This window comes from Stegostoma tigrinum, chromosome 31 (assembly GCF_030684315.1).
Source record: "Stegostoma tigrinum isolate sSteTig4 chromosome 31, sSteTig4.hap1, whole genome shotgun sequence".
Classification (NCBI taxonomy): Eukaryota; Metazoa; Chordata; class Chondrichthyes; order Orectolobiformes; family Stegostomatidae; genus Stegostoma; species Stegostoma tigrinum.
In genome coordinates, this window is record NC_081384.1 from 28,402,664 (window position 1) to 28,414,976 (window position 12,313).

A 12,313-nucleotide genomic window follows, 5' to 3' on the forward strand; every position below is an offset into this window, starting at 1 on the left:
GGTTATTGGACACCACATTTCATTCCTTGGGCATCAGTGTAGGAGTTCCTCAGGGTAATTTCCTAGGTCCAACCATGGTCAGTCGTTTTATCAATGACACTCCCTCTGCCACAGCATCAGAACTGAGGATGTTTGCTGATGATTGCTCATTGTTTTGTATCATTCGAAGCTATTCAGTGACTGATTTCAGTCACTGAAATCAGTCAATGCCCACTTGCGAGATCTGAATAACATTCAAGCCTAGACTAATAAATAACAAGTGACATTTGTGGCGAGTACCAAACCGTAACTATTTACAGCATGAGCGAATCTAATTGATTCCTATTGATCTTCAATAGCATTACATCGTGAATCCCAGGAATCAATATCCTGGGCATTGGTACTGTAGAACCTCAACTGTGCTGGCCATATAAATACTGCAGCTGCAAAACAAGTCAAAGGTTAGAAATCCTGTGACATGTGAGTCACCTTATGGCTCCTTGAAGCCTGTTTACATTCTAAAATGGCACAAGTCAGAGGTCTGGTGAATACTCCCCGCTTGTCTGGATCAATACAGCTCCCAAAGGTCTCAAGGCAGAATGCTTGACTGATATCCCATGCAGCACCATAAACATTCCTACCTTCCGTAAATAACAGACAGATGCACTGCAGCAACTCATCCAGCCTCCTTCAACTGCACGCCAAACCTGCGATCTCCATCACTGAGAAGAAAAAGCTAAGGCAGCAGGCTCAAAGAATACCACCATTTGCAAGTTGTCCTCCAAGTCATGCACTGAATAACTTGGAAACTATATCACTATTCCTCTACGGTCACTTGGTCAAAACTTGAAACTCTCTTCTTACAGCACAGAGTACCTATGTACCATATGAACTACATAACCTTTTCCAAAGCAATCAAGAATGAGCAATAAATGCTAGTGTTGCTAGGGACTTAAATCCCATGATCAAAAAAAAAGACCAAACTGACAAATTTTACTTTCAGAATCATAGAACAGTTACGGCATAGGAGGTGGCCGGGTGGTCTGTTGTGACTGCTGGCTCTCCAAAGCAGCAAATCTACCTAGTGCCACTCACCTGCCTGATCCCCATAGCTCTGCACATTCCTTACAGAGAACAGTCCAATTTCCTCTTGAATGCCTCCGCTGACCTTGTCTCCATCACGGTTTCAGGCAGCACACTCCAGTTGCCAACTACATGCCGAGTGAAAATGCTTTTCGCATTGCAGTTGCTTCCTTGTTTTAAGTCTGTATCCTCTTGTTCTCAGTCTTTCACAAATGAAATGATATTTCCCATCTGTTGTCCAGATGCCTCATTATTTTGAATACCTCTACAAAATTTCCTCAACATACTATTCTCCAAGTATAAAAATGCACTCCAACTTCTCTAACATATCTATATATCTAAAATTCCTCATCCTTGAAACCATTCTTGTCAATCTTTATTGCACTCTAATGCCTTTATATCCTTCATAAGATATGGCATCCAGATCTATGTGCAAAATCCAGTTTGTGTGAAACCAGTTTAACTTCTCTTGCAGAGCTTTTCAGCAATTTCATAGTTATAATGAATCATGTTATGGCTTCATTTCAAACTGTAACACACGTGACGAATGGTCAAGAATCCACCTGGTTCTTCCACCTTGCAGTTCTGATGAATCTACATTTACACCACATTTGTGACAAAATATACAATAGCTATGCAAAGCAGGGAAACCTTTACTTTTAGCAGTCACCAATTTTAAACTTTACATATGCTTTATTAAGTGTGTGTCAATATTTGGTGCATCAACAACCTAGGAGCTTATTTTCTTCCGTTATGTGCACAATCACATCAAGTACACCTTTTCACATTTTTCCAGACCTGATAACAACTTCCTCAATTTCTTTCAAAGTCGCAGACTGTAGTCAATGAAAAGCCTGCTTCCTCGCACAGTACCACATGCCTCCTCATAAGGGGAACGCTCTTATCCCTAAAAACTGCCATTTTTCTCCATCTGCCCCCTCTAACAGCGGTCCCAGCCTTTGAACTCCAAAAAAAAGCAACAACTTTTTCAACACTAGAGAGATTAGGCTATAAACTATGAAAAAGACTACAGTTTGCATTACTCCTCTCCATGATATAATGCTATAATCCTTCCAAATATACAGTGAGAATATTAAATTTGGATATAACCTAGGATCCCACAGTCTGTTGCCTGTCAGCATAAAGCTTGGATCAGACCAAACATATTTCTACAACTGTACCTACAAAATGATCCAGCCAAACATGCCACCCACTTCACACATGGATGGCAAAAATTTCATAGTCTAATTCAGCTCACCTAATTTAACCAAAAATGCCCCAATGTACCAACTTTTCTGACGACAAACAAAACCAGAAATCACTCCCGGTCTTCAATAATTAAACTGCTTCAGATATAAATGGGCCAATCAAGGACTCGACAATCTAAATTCAGAAACTAGGTGTTAAAAGCTAAGTCCCACCTTCAATCAGATCTTTGATCTCTATTGTTTATAGAATGCTGTATTTTACCTCAAGTGGCACAGAATCTGTCCTACTGCCAAGCCCATTTGGTTCCTGTGACCTGGCCTACTCTGCTACAAGGACCTTCAGCCCAGGGTGTTAGAGTGAACGGACAATGAACTCCACTCAAGATGCGAGGGACATTTTCAAGCAGCACCACAATAAAAAGGAGTTGTCAAGGCAAGTCTTCATCTAAGCGACAGAATTTTATCAATTTAGTCTCTATCAGAACACCAGGACCATTTGAGTGTTGGGTATCCGAAAAGTAAAGTATTCACCTTTTCCAAGACTGTTACTGTTTCCTAGAGTCATAGTTTAAACATCCTTCCTCAGAATTTACATATAAATTAAGGAGGGTGGATGATAAAACAAATTCTGTCCCAATAAGATCGTTAATTCATCAGTTTACAGCATGATTCAGGGATCCTGCTGTGGGCCTGGAGGTGCTGCAGTGAGGTTGTTCTCCCAAGAGGTAAAAAGACTATCCTTTTCTGTAAAACACGTAAGGTGGAAATGGCTGAGGAAATCAAAAGCAAGATTGTGGTCCCTTCAAACGTGAGTAAGTGAATCAAGAGGATCTTGGACAGTAGGTGATCAGGGTAGATGACATAACACTTTCAAGTGCCAAATCCTATATTCTGACTAGCCCAGCATTCTTCAGAGTAGCACACCTTGCAGTTCTACTCATTCCATTGTGCACTCACCTCAATGGCCCTAGCATGTTGCTGAGAGACCAGAAATGGGTGCTATAGCCATCAATTCAAGAATTGAGGGTTGAAAAGTACTCCTTTTCTTCAAATCGACCTCTTCCGACATTTTATAACACACATCCATGGCAGGTGGAACTTGAAATCACAAAATTTGGCTCACAGGTAACTACTGCTACCACTGCTTAACAGCCAATAAAGGAGTTCTAAATTGGCTTTTTAGTTAAGTTTGCAGACCCAAAATATTTTCCCTGCCTTCAATCCTACCTCAGTGAAACCCGTAGATTCAAGAAATTCAAGTATGATCCCATACTCAAACCAATCTCCCCATGTCTGCAAAGAATATCTGTAACAGAGTTTATTTGCCCTGGATATTAATTTGACTAAAAAACTGCAATCTTGGATCTTAAAATATTGAACTTTGTGTCAGAGATTGTACAGGACGAAAGACGGTATGGCAATGAGATTAACACAGATTATAAAGCAGACTATGGCCTAAATCACCAATCATTGGTGTGTAAGAAATGCCTAAGGTTGTAACAGTTTGCAGGGTAAAGCTTTGGCATTTCCAGTAGCAGTACAGCAAAGTTTGAACATTGGTGTTGGCTTAAAATCCACCCTATGTGAAGTATTGGTAACAAATGTAAAATAAACAGATGGCCAGCACACTGCCTTCCCATCCCTGATCCATATCCCACGTTACGGTGGGGCTAGTAAGATATGAATCTATTTGCCTGCTCTTAAGCCAATTACTTGACACTCAAGGACCTTAACCACTAAAGTGGAATAGCATGTTTGGCTGGGGAAAGTGACCAATCTGTTCGGATTCATGGCATAGGAAAAAACAGACGTATATGCCCCTCTCCTTTGAATTTGGGGGTACTACTTCCTCCAAGGTTGAACAACTGATTTCCCTGCAGCCCTCAAAATTCACCCCATAAAAACAATATCCTTAGTGGCTGATATTACTACCAACACCATAACTATTAACTCTAACTCACTCCAAGACATGACTGCAGGGTCAAACATGAGGTAAAGGAGATGTGCCTTACTCTTTTATGAAGTGCCCAATATGTCCAACTTGAATCAATGAAAAGGTGTATTGCACCAAAATTTCAGCTCTATATACATTAAAATGGAAATGGTGGAAATGGAAAGGGTGCACGTAGTCCAAGCATAGGTGGGCAGGATACATTGTAACATCAGCTATCTAACTGGTGTATCATGATCTTGTCCAATTCTGTACAGCATGAGCAACCATCCTGGATTTCCTGGGACTGTCCCCGATTTCTCTCCTTTAGCCTAACCAGACAGACATGGTGTCTACATATGAAGAGTCAAAAGCCAGCAAAGAGCACATGGAAGAGCACCACGAGAGACAGCAGTAAAGCTGCACTCACTGGCACCAACTCCAATCTCCGACCCTCTTTAACTTGATCCTGAAAGATTCCTTAAAACATACCATTCTTCTCACCAGTGTTTCCATGTCCAAGGGACTTATCGAGCAAACACTTCTTACCATTCAAGAAGTACATTGTCATGGTGTGGGGATAGTGTCCTGGAAAGCCAATGGGGCAAGCTTATGTGTACTAATGTCATGCAGTAGGATCTTCACTTGCCCATTAAAAGGGGAGGGAAGTCACACTAGTGCAGAATTCATTTTGTGTCTCTATTCATTGTGCTAATTTTTAACGTTACCCACTGGGGAAACGCAGTGGTTATTACCACTGCCTTACAGTACTAGGGACTCGGGTTCAATTTCATCTTCAGGCGACTGCTTATGTGGAGTTTGCACATTCTACAAGTCTGCATGGGTTTCATCCAGGTGGTCCAGTTTCCTCATACAGTCCAGAAATGTGCAGGTTAGGTGAACTGGCCAAGCTAAATTAACCTACACATCCCTGACTACAATGGGTAAGCGGATTAGCCAAGGGCTTGCAGGGTTACAGGATTAGGGTAAGGGGTGGGATGCTCTTTTGAGGATCACTGTGGACTTGATGGCCTGAATGCTACATTTTATGATTCTATCAACTTAAAAGCTATCTGGACATACAAAATAGAAGCAGGCCATTCTGTCCTTGGGCATCCTCTGCCATTCACTTTAATCATGGCTAATCATTCAACTCAGTATCCAGTTCCTGTTTTCTCCAAGTATCCTTTAATCCCTTTAGCTCCGAGAACTAAATCTATCTCCCTCGTGAAAACATTTGACATATTGATCTCAATTGCTTTCAGTTGCAGAGAATTCCACAAGCTCATCACTCTTTGGGTGAAGAAATTCCTTCTCATCTGAAACCTAAACAGCCCACCCCGTATCCTTAAACTGGTAACAATTCTAGACAATAAAATGTGAGGCTGGATGAACACAGCAGGCCAAGCAGCATCTCAGGAGCACAAAAGCTGACGTTTCGGGCCTAGACCCTTCATCAGAGAGGGGGTTGGGGAGAGGGAACTGGAATAAATAGGGAGAGAGGGGGAGGCGGACCGAAGATGGAGAGTAAAGAAGATAGGTGGAGAGAGTGTAGGTGGGGAGGTAGGGAGGGGATAGGTCAGTCCAGGGAAGACGGACAGGTCAAGGAGGTGGGATGAGGTTAGTAGGTAGCGGGGGGTGCGGCTTGGGGTGGGAGGAAGGGATGGGTGAGAGGAAGAACCGGTTAGGGAGGCAGAGACAGGTTGGACTGGTTTTGGGATGCAGTGGGTGGGGGGGGGGGGGAAGAGCTGGGCTGGTTGTGTGGTGCAGTGGGGGGAGGGGACGAACTGGGCTGGTTGAGGGATGCAGTAGGGGAAGGGGAGATTTTGAAACTGGTGAAGTCCACATTGATACCATATGGCTGCAGGGTTCCCAGGCGGAATATGAGTTGCTGTTCCTGCAACCTTCAACAATTCTAGACACCTGTTTACTCTGCATTTACTTGTCTAATCCAGTTAGAATTTTAAAGATTTCTAAAGAGATCCCCCTCATTCTTCTAAACTCCAATGAATATAGCCCTAATTGATCTGGTTTCTTTTCAAGCAGCAGTCCTGACTTTCCAGGAATCAGTATGGTAAACCTTTGTGGCACCCTGTCCATTGCCAAAACATCCATCCTCAGAGGAGACTTCAAGGACACGCAATTATCCAGGTGTGATCTCACCAAGGGCCTGTACAAATGCAACAACACATCTTTGCTCCTGTACTCAAATCCTCTCACTATGAAGGTCAACATACCATTTACTTTCTTTACTGCCTGCTGCTCTTCACCTTCAGCAAGTGGTGTACGAGGATACCAAGGTCGCACTATACCTTGCCCTTTCTCAAAGTAACTTCCATTCAAACAACAAACCACATTCCTGTTTTTGCTCCAAAAGTGGATAACCTCACTCTTATCCAAATACTTCATCTTCCACCCCAGTTTTGTGAATGAGTTTTTGTACCCTGATCATGGATTCATATGTTCTATGATCATGATATTCATTCCAGTATTAGTTTAATCAAGTAATGAAAAAAAAAATCCTATTTACAATATTCTCATGTTTCAGTGCCACTCTACTCTGATTGTAATGTTAATATTTATCTCACTGAATAAACAGTGTGAAATATTCTGCATCTGTTTCACGTAACTTATTTGAAAATCATTCTAGTGGCAATAAGGCAGAAATGCAACATTGCAAAACGTAAGAAAATGATCACATGTACAAGCATATCCCATTTTAAAAATAAAGTTGATTTATCTTAAGTAGAAAAAACAACTGATTTGGTAAATAAAGCTCTGGGGATTAAACTAATTGTTTTGTGTAGAATAATGGCCTCCCAGCAAGTGATTACTTTTGACACTCGTGGTAAAAATAAAAGACCTTAAAACATGAAAATATCTAAGCACTGGGCTTTTCTTTATATCATTTAATTGTGGAAATAGATCATTCACATACCGGTTAGGGTTGTTTTGAGACGCAGCAAGTTGCTTATAATCATCTCCAGATGTTGACCAAGGAACATAGAACAAGGAAGAATCAGCAGTGGTTGACGCTGATGCAGTGTAGGACTGATGTGAATCTATATTTTCTTCATATTGAGGTACCTGAGAATTCAGTTGCAAGATGAAAAGTCTTAACATTATTGAAATGCAATGATCAAGATTATAAATATATTAGTCCTCCTAAGACTGTTTCAAAACATATTTGATTCTCCATACATAGCTGGTTCAAATCATGAAATCTGTCCATTCAGTAACATAGAATAACTTTAGTAAATGTACAAAATAACTAAATATTTATAAAGCAGCTCAACTTAAGAAAACCTTCCAAGGTGCTTCACAATAGCATATAAAGTGTAACATTTAAACCCATAAAGAAATCAGCAACAAATGCTAGCACTGTAAGCAATGTTCACATTTTATGAATAAACTAAAAAAAAATTGACAGGTTTGAATCTCAAAACTACAATTTCATCGAATGACCCAAGTCTGTGCTGTAACCATTTAGCATTTGGTTTTTATGCTGGAAGAGTGATAGAGAGAAACTTTCCTAGTCCCACTTCCCTGTAGCAATACAATTTTAAAAAAAACTTTTCAAAAAGAAAATGGGATAATTTTCTGAAGGTGTAGATTGAATAGACAGTAAAACATACTTCAGGATGTGAGAAATGGAGTTTCGCAAGGGTCTGTGCTGGAATCTCAACTTTTTACAAGTTACAATGGTTTAGATAAGGAAAGTCCAGGAATGATAGCTAAAATTGTAGATTACGCACAGATGGTTAAGAAAGTATTTTATGACGAGTACAAGAAGAAGAAGTTGTCTAAGAATATAGATTGATTTGGTGAATAAGCAAAAATCTGACAAGTGGAGTATAATCAAGAAAAATTTGACGTTTTCACTTTAGCAGGAAGAATAAATAAAAAATAAAAAGTGTGTTACTTAAATGGAGAATGATTGCCGAACTCCAAGGTGCAGAGGGGTTTAAGAGCTCCAGTGCATGAGACAAAAGTTAGTGTTCAGGTACAGCACAATTAAAGAAGCTTATGGGATGCTCTCCTCTATAATGGGTAAAAATGAACATTAAAGTAAGGACAGTTATACAGGGCAATGATGAGGCTCCACATCTTGAACACCAAGTACAGTTATGGTCTCCTTATTTACGAAAGGATGTAAATGTATTAGAGCGGGTTCACTAGATTGACATTTGAATGAATCAGTCATCTCACCAGGTTAGGTTGCACAGGTTGGTCGAATTTCCACTTGATTTTAGAGAAGTTACAGGTGATTTGATTGAAGTGTGCAAGATCCTAAATGTCAAGGTCACGAATAGGATGTTCCCTTTTGTGGTGAGTCCAGAACTGGAAGCACTGTTTCAAATTTAGGGGTCACCTTTTCAGGATAGAGGAAAAGGAGAAAAGTTCTCTCTCTAGGAGCTGTATGACTGCAGAACACTGACTCAGCACGTTGAGGAGGCAGGGTCATTATATTTTTAAGATAGAAGTAGACAGAATCTTATTAGGTAGGGTTATTGGGCTAGATGCAATTTTTTTCTTCAGGCATTTATTACCCATCCCTGATTGCACAGAAGGCAGTTAAGAGTCAACCATATTGCTATGGCTCTGGAGACATATGTAGGCCAGACTAGGTAAGGATGGTAGTTTCCTTCCTGAAAAGGGTATTCGTGAATCAGACAGGTTTTTCAAACAATTGATTCACAGAATACTCTTAATTCCAGATATTTATTGAATTCAAATTCCACCATCTGCCATGACAGGATTCGAACTCAGGTCCCCAGAACGTCATCTGGGTGTCTGGATTAACAGTCAGGCAATAACATCACTGGGCTGTCTCCTCCCATCTGAAACAAACAGATCAGCCATTAAATTAATGAATGGCACAGTAAGCTTCCAGAAATGAACAGTCTACTTCAACTCCTATTTCATAAGTTCATATATTCATGATATGTAGATATCATCTATCTTTGAATGTGCAACTAGTCAAACAGTAACACAGGTGCTTGCCAATTTATGAACGTTGTACTTACAAATGCGATCCCAAACGGGGGTAATTTTGAGGATCCAGCACACGAACCTTTTCTATACTTAAAAATGGCTACTTTACATTGTCCTGTGTTGTGTTTCAACTTGTGAACAGTAATAATTCAGAAATCCCAACTAAAAAGGAACATCATTTATTGTTGAAAGTAGAGCCACTACTCATAGCATGAAAAGGCTTGCCTCAGTTTGAGACAGACAGTTCTTTATTTTTTGTTCTAATCAACTTTTTCAAAGTTGCTATCAAACACCTCTGAACCTGAGTCTCTTGGCTCAGAGGTAGGAACACTATCACTGCACCATAAAAGCCCAGAGTCTGCTTTATTGTTTTTTGGTGTTTTAAAAACAACCTGTTCAGGTAAGTTATGATGCAGGTCCGGAACAAGTGGAACTTGAAGGTCTCCTGGAACAGAGGTAGGGGCAGAACCACTATGCCACAAGAGCCCATAGGGCTCAGTTGATGAGTTCCAGCAGGACACGACTATTGCCTGTTACCTAAGGAACACATACTCCACAAACTCTACGAGGCAATTAATTAACAATTTCACATGGGGTTATCACACAAATGGACTTAAGACTGCAACTTACTCTCAATCCAGTTTGAAAGGTGCATTCCGTACTCATAAGACCATAAAGAAATAGCAGCAGAAATAGGTCATTCGGCTCAATGTGTCTGTTCTGTCATTCAACGATACTGTGGCTGATCAGATAAACCTCAACTCCACTTGTTTTTTCCTCATAACCCTTGATTATTTCCTTACGAATTAAAACATCTCAGTCTTGAACACAAGTTTGGCTTCTACAGTCCTCCACAGTAAAGAATTCGAAACATTCACTACCTTCAGAGAAGAAAATCACCCTCAGTTGTTTTAAAATGGGTGAAGTTTTACTCAAATTACACGCTTACTCTGTGACTATGCCTTTTGGCCCTCATTTCTCATTAGGGAGTAGCAACCGCTCACCATATATCCTTGCAAGACCCATAAGAATCTTATGCTTCACCTCTCATTGTTCTAAGCGCCAATTAGTACAAGCGCAACCTACTCAAACTTTTCTCATAAGACAACAACTCCACACCCAAGATCAACCTAGTAAACCTTGTCCCGACAGCTTCCAATGCCAGTATACATAACCTCACATTTTCCCACATTGTTTCACATCTGACAAGTTTTTGCCAAAGTATTTAACCAATCTACATCTCTCTGCAGACCTCGTGTTATTGTCATCTCCCATTTTCTCACTTACTTTTGTGTCACTGCAAGCTTGGCAATAGTATGTTTGCTTCTGACCTTCACATCATTAATATATATTTGTAAATAATTGTGGCCCCAGCACTGATCACTGTAACAATCCATTATTTACAGGGTTCAGTCCTGAAAAGCCCACCCTATTCCAGTTCTGTCTTCTATTAATTAGCCAATTCTTCATCAATTCTATTACCCCCAACACAATAGGCTCTTATCTTGTTAAGTAGCCAAACATACCTGATCAAAAACAGTACTCCAAATATGTTCCATCCAATGGTTCCCCTTTATCTGGCTTGTTTGTAATCTCCTCAAAAAAAACGAATAAATTTTCAGACGTAATTTTCCTTTCATGAAGCTATGTTGATTCTGTTTGATTTTATGCATTTCCAAATGATCTGCTATAATATCCTTTATGACTGACTCTAATATTTCCCCAGTAACAAATGGTAAGCTACATGACCTACAGCTGCTTGTTCTTTTACCTCCTTCCCTTTGAATAAAAGGTTTTCTATTGGCAGTCTTCCAATTCTCCAGGACTTTTCCAAATTCTAAGGATTCTTGGAAGACTACCACCACTGCATCTACTATCTTTGTCACCACCCTATAATATCCTAGGGGCCTGGTACTATTTCTCTCAACTCTGCCCTCATTCCTTTCTAATGACTCTTATTTAAGCTCAGCACAGTTGTTTCTGACCCAAGTTTTTCATCTCAATCTGAATGCTAAATTCTACCACTGGTAGAATATATGGTCACTTTTTTTCTACGGGAAGTTTTATACTGATAGTTTATCAAACTCACCTAAATAGATATAACCAGACCTAAAAGAGTCTGATCCTACATTGGATCCATAACACATTGTTCCAGAAATCTTTTCCAAATACATTATGAATTCTTCCTCATGGCTATGTCTGCCAATTTGATTATCCCCATCCACATGAAGATTAAAGTCACCCATAATTATGTTCTGCCTTTCTTACATGCACTTGTATCTCCTCATTCAAGTTCACTTTTGACATAGGACAGTCAAACATTCTCTTTCCTGATGTGCCAGTTGGGAAATTTGTTAATGGGTTCTCCATTGCTGTGTAAAGGAAGCCTACTTTTACCAGTCAACATGTATATAATACACAGGGAAATGTCCCATTAAAAATTGGCTTCATCAGGAATCTTTAATATAGGGCACTAGACATGCGCTCACCTTACAAGCTGCTGCAAAAGTAGTGCAAAATTATCTTGCACGATAATGACTCACTCAATCAGATCATTGTCGTTGTGTATTGTGGGCCAGATATATCCGCCTGAACCTGAAAAGTACCTGGTCTAATTCAAAATTATCCTGGGAGGACAAATTATCTCAAAATTCGAACAATGAGGAAGCCATTTCACATTGCTACTATGCAGATATTATTGCACAAATGTGGTACTCGCCATTAACAACATACTGTATCAGTCCAAAAGGCTACTTTATTTACTACCCAACTGAATAATGTCACGTAGGAGTTTCAGTGCCAATGAACTACCAGGCATGTATGCTGCAATTCGCAGCAATTAGCTGATCAAATAAAAGGCCGTCAAATTACTCTTGATAGGCCAGAGCTTGTCAAACCCAAAGCAATATATTTATGATTAGATGAGATTCTGCAAATAGACATGTTAAATAATCCTGCACTAATGGCTACACTAACAAACAATTTAAGACAATTAAACTTGCAGTGTAGCTTACTTACACACTTGCTAAAAGTAACATACCTTCATATGCAGGGAGCTGTTCTCTGCAAACACTGCAACAAAAGTCCAAAGATGTGCAGGTTAGGCGGATTGGCCATG

The 12,313-nt window shown here is 40.0% G+C and overlaps 2 protein-coding genes across 5 annotated transcripts in view; one reads left to right on the forward strand and one right to left on the reverse strand.

The window, feature by feature from the left end:
* ccdc43 (coiled-coil domain containing 43) overlaps nt 1–2,697 on the forward strand; it is a 60,167-nt gene extending 57,470 nt beyond the window's left edge. For all 4 annotated transcript variants that reach the window (XR_007250406.2, XR_007250404.2, XR_009442828.1 and 1 more), the window contains one exon: nt 2,518–2,697. The gene's annotated coding sequence lies outside the window, so the exon portion shown is untranslated. The remainder of the gene's footprint in view (nt 1–2,517) is intronic.
* Nucleotides 1–12,313, reverse strand: part of moto (minamoto) — a 58,868-nt gene that overhangs the window by 34,285 nt on the left and 12,270 nt on the right. The window contains exon 3 of the mRNA XM_059638636.1: nt 7,139–7,287. The gene's annotated coding sequence lies outside the window, so the exon portion shown is untranslated. The remainder of the gene's footprint in view (nt 1–7,138; nt 7,288–12,313) is intronic.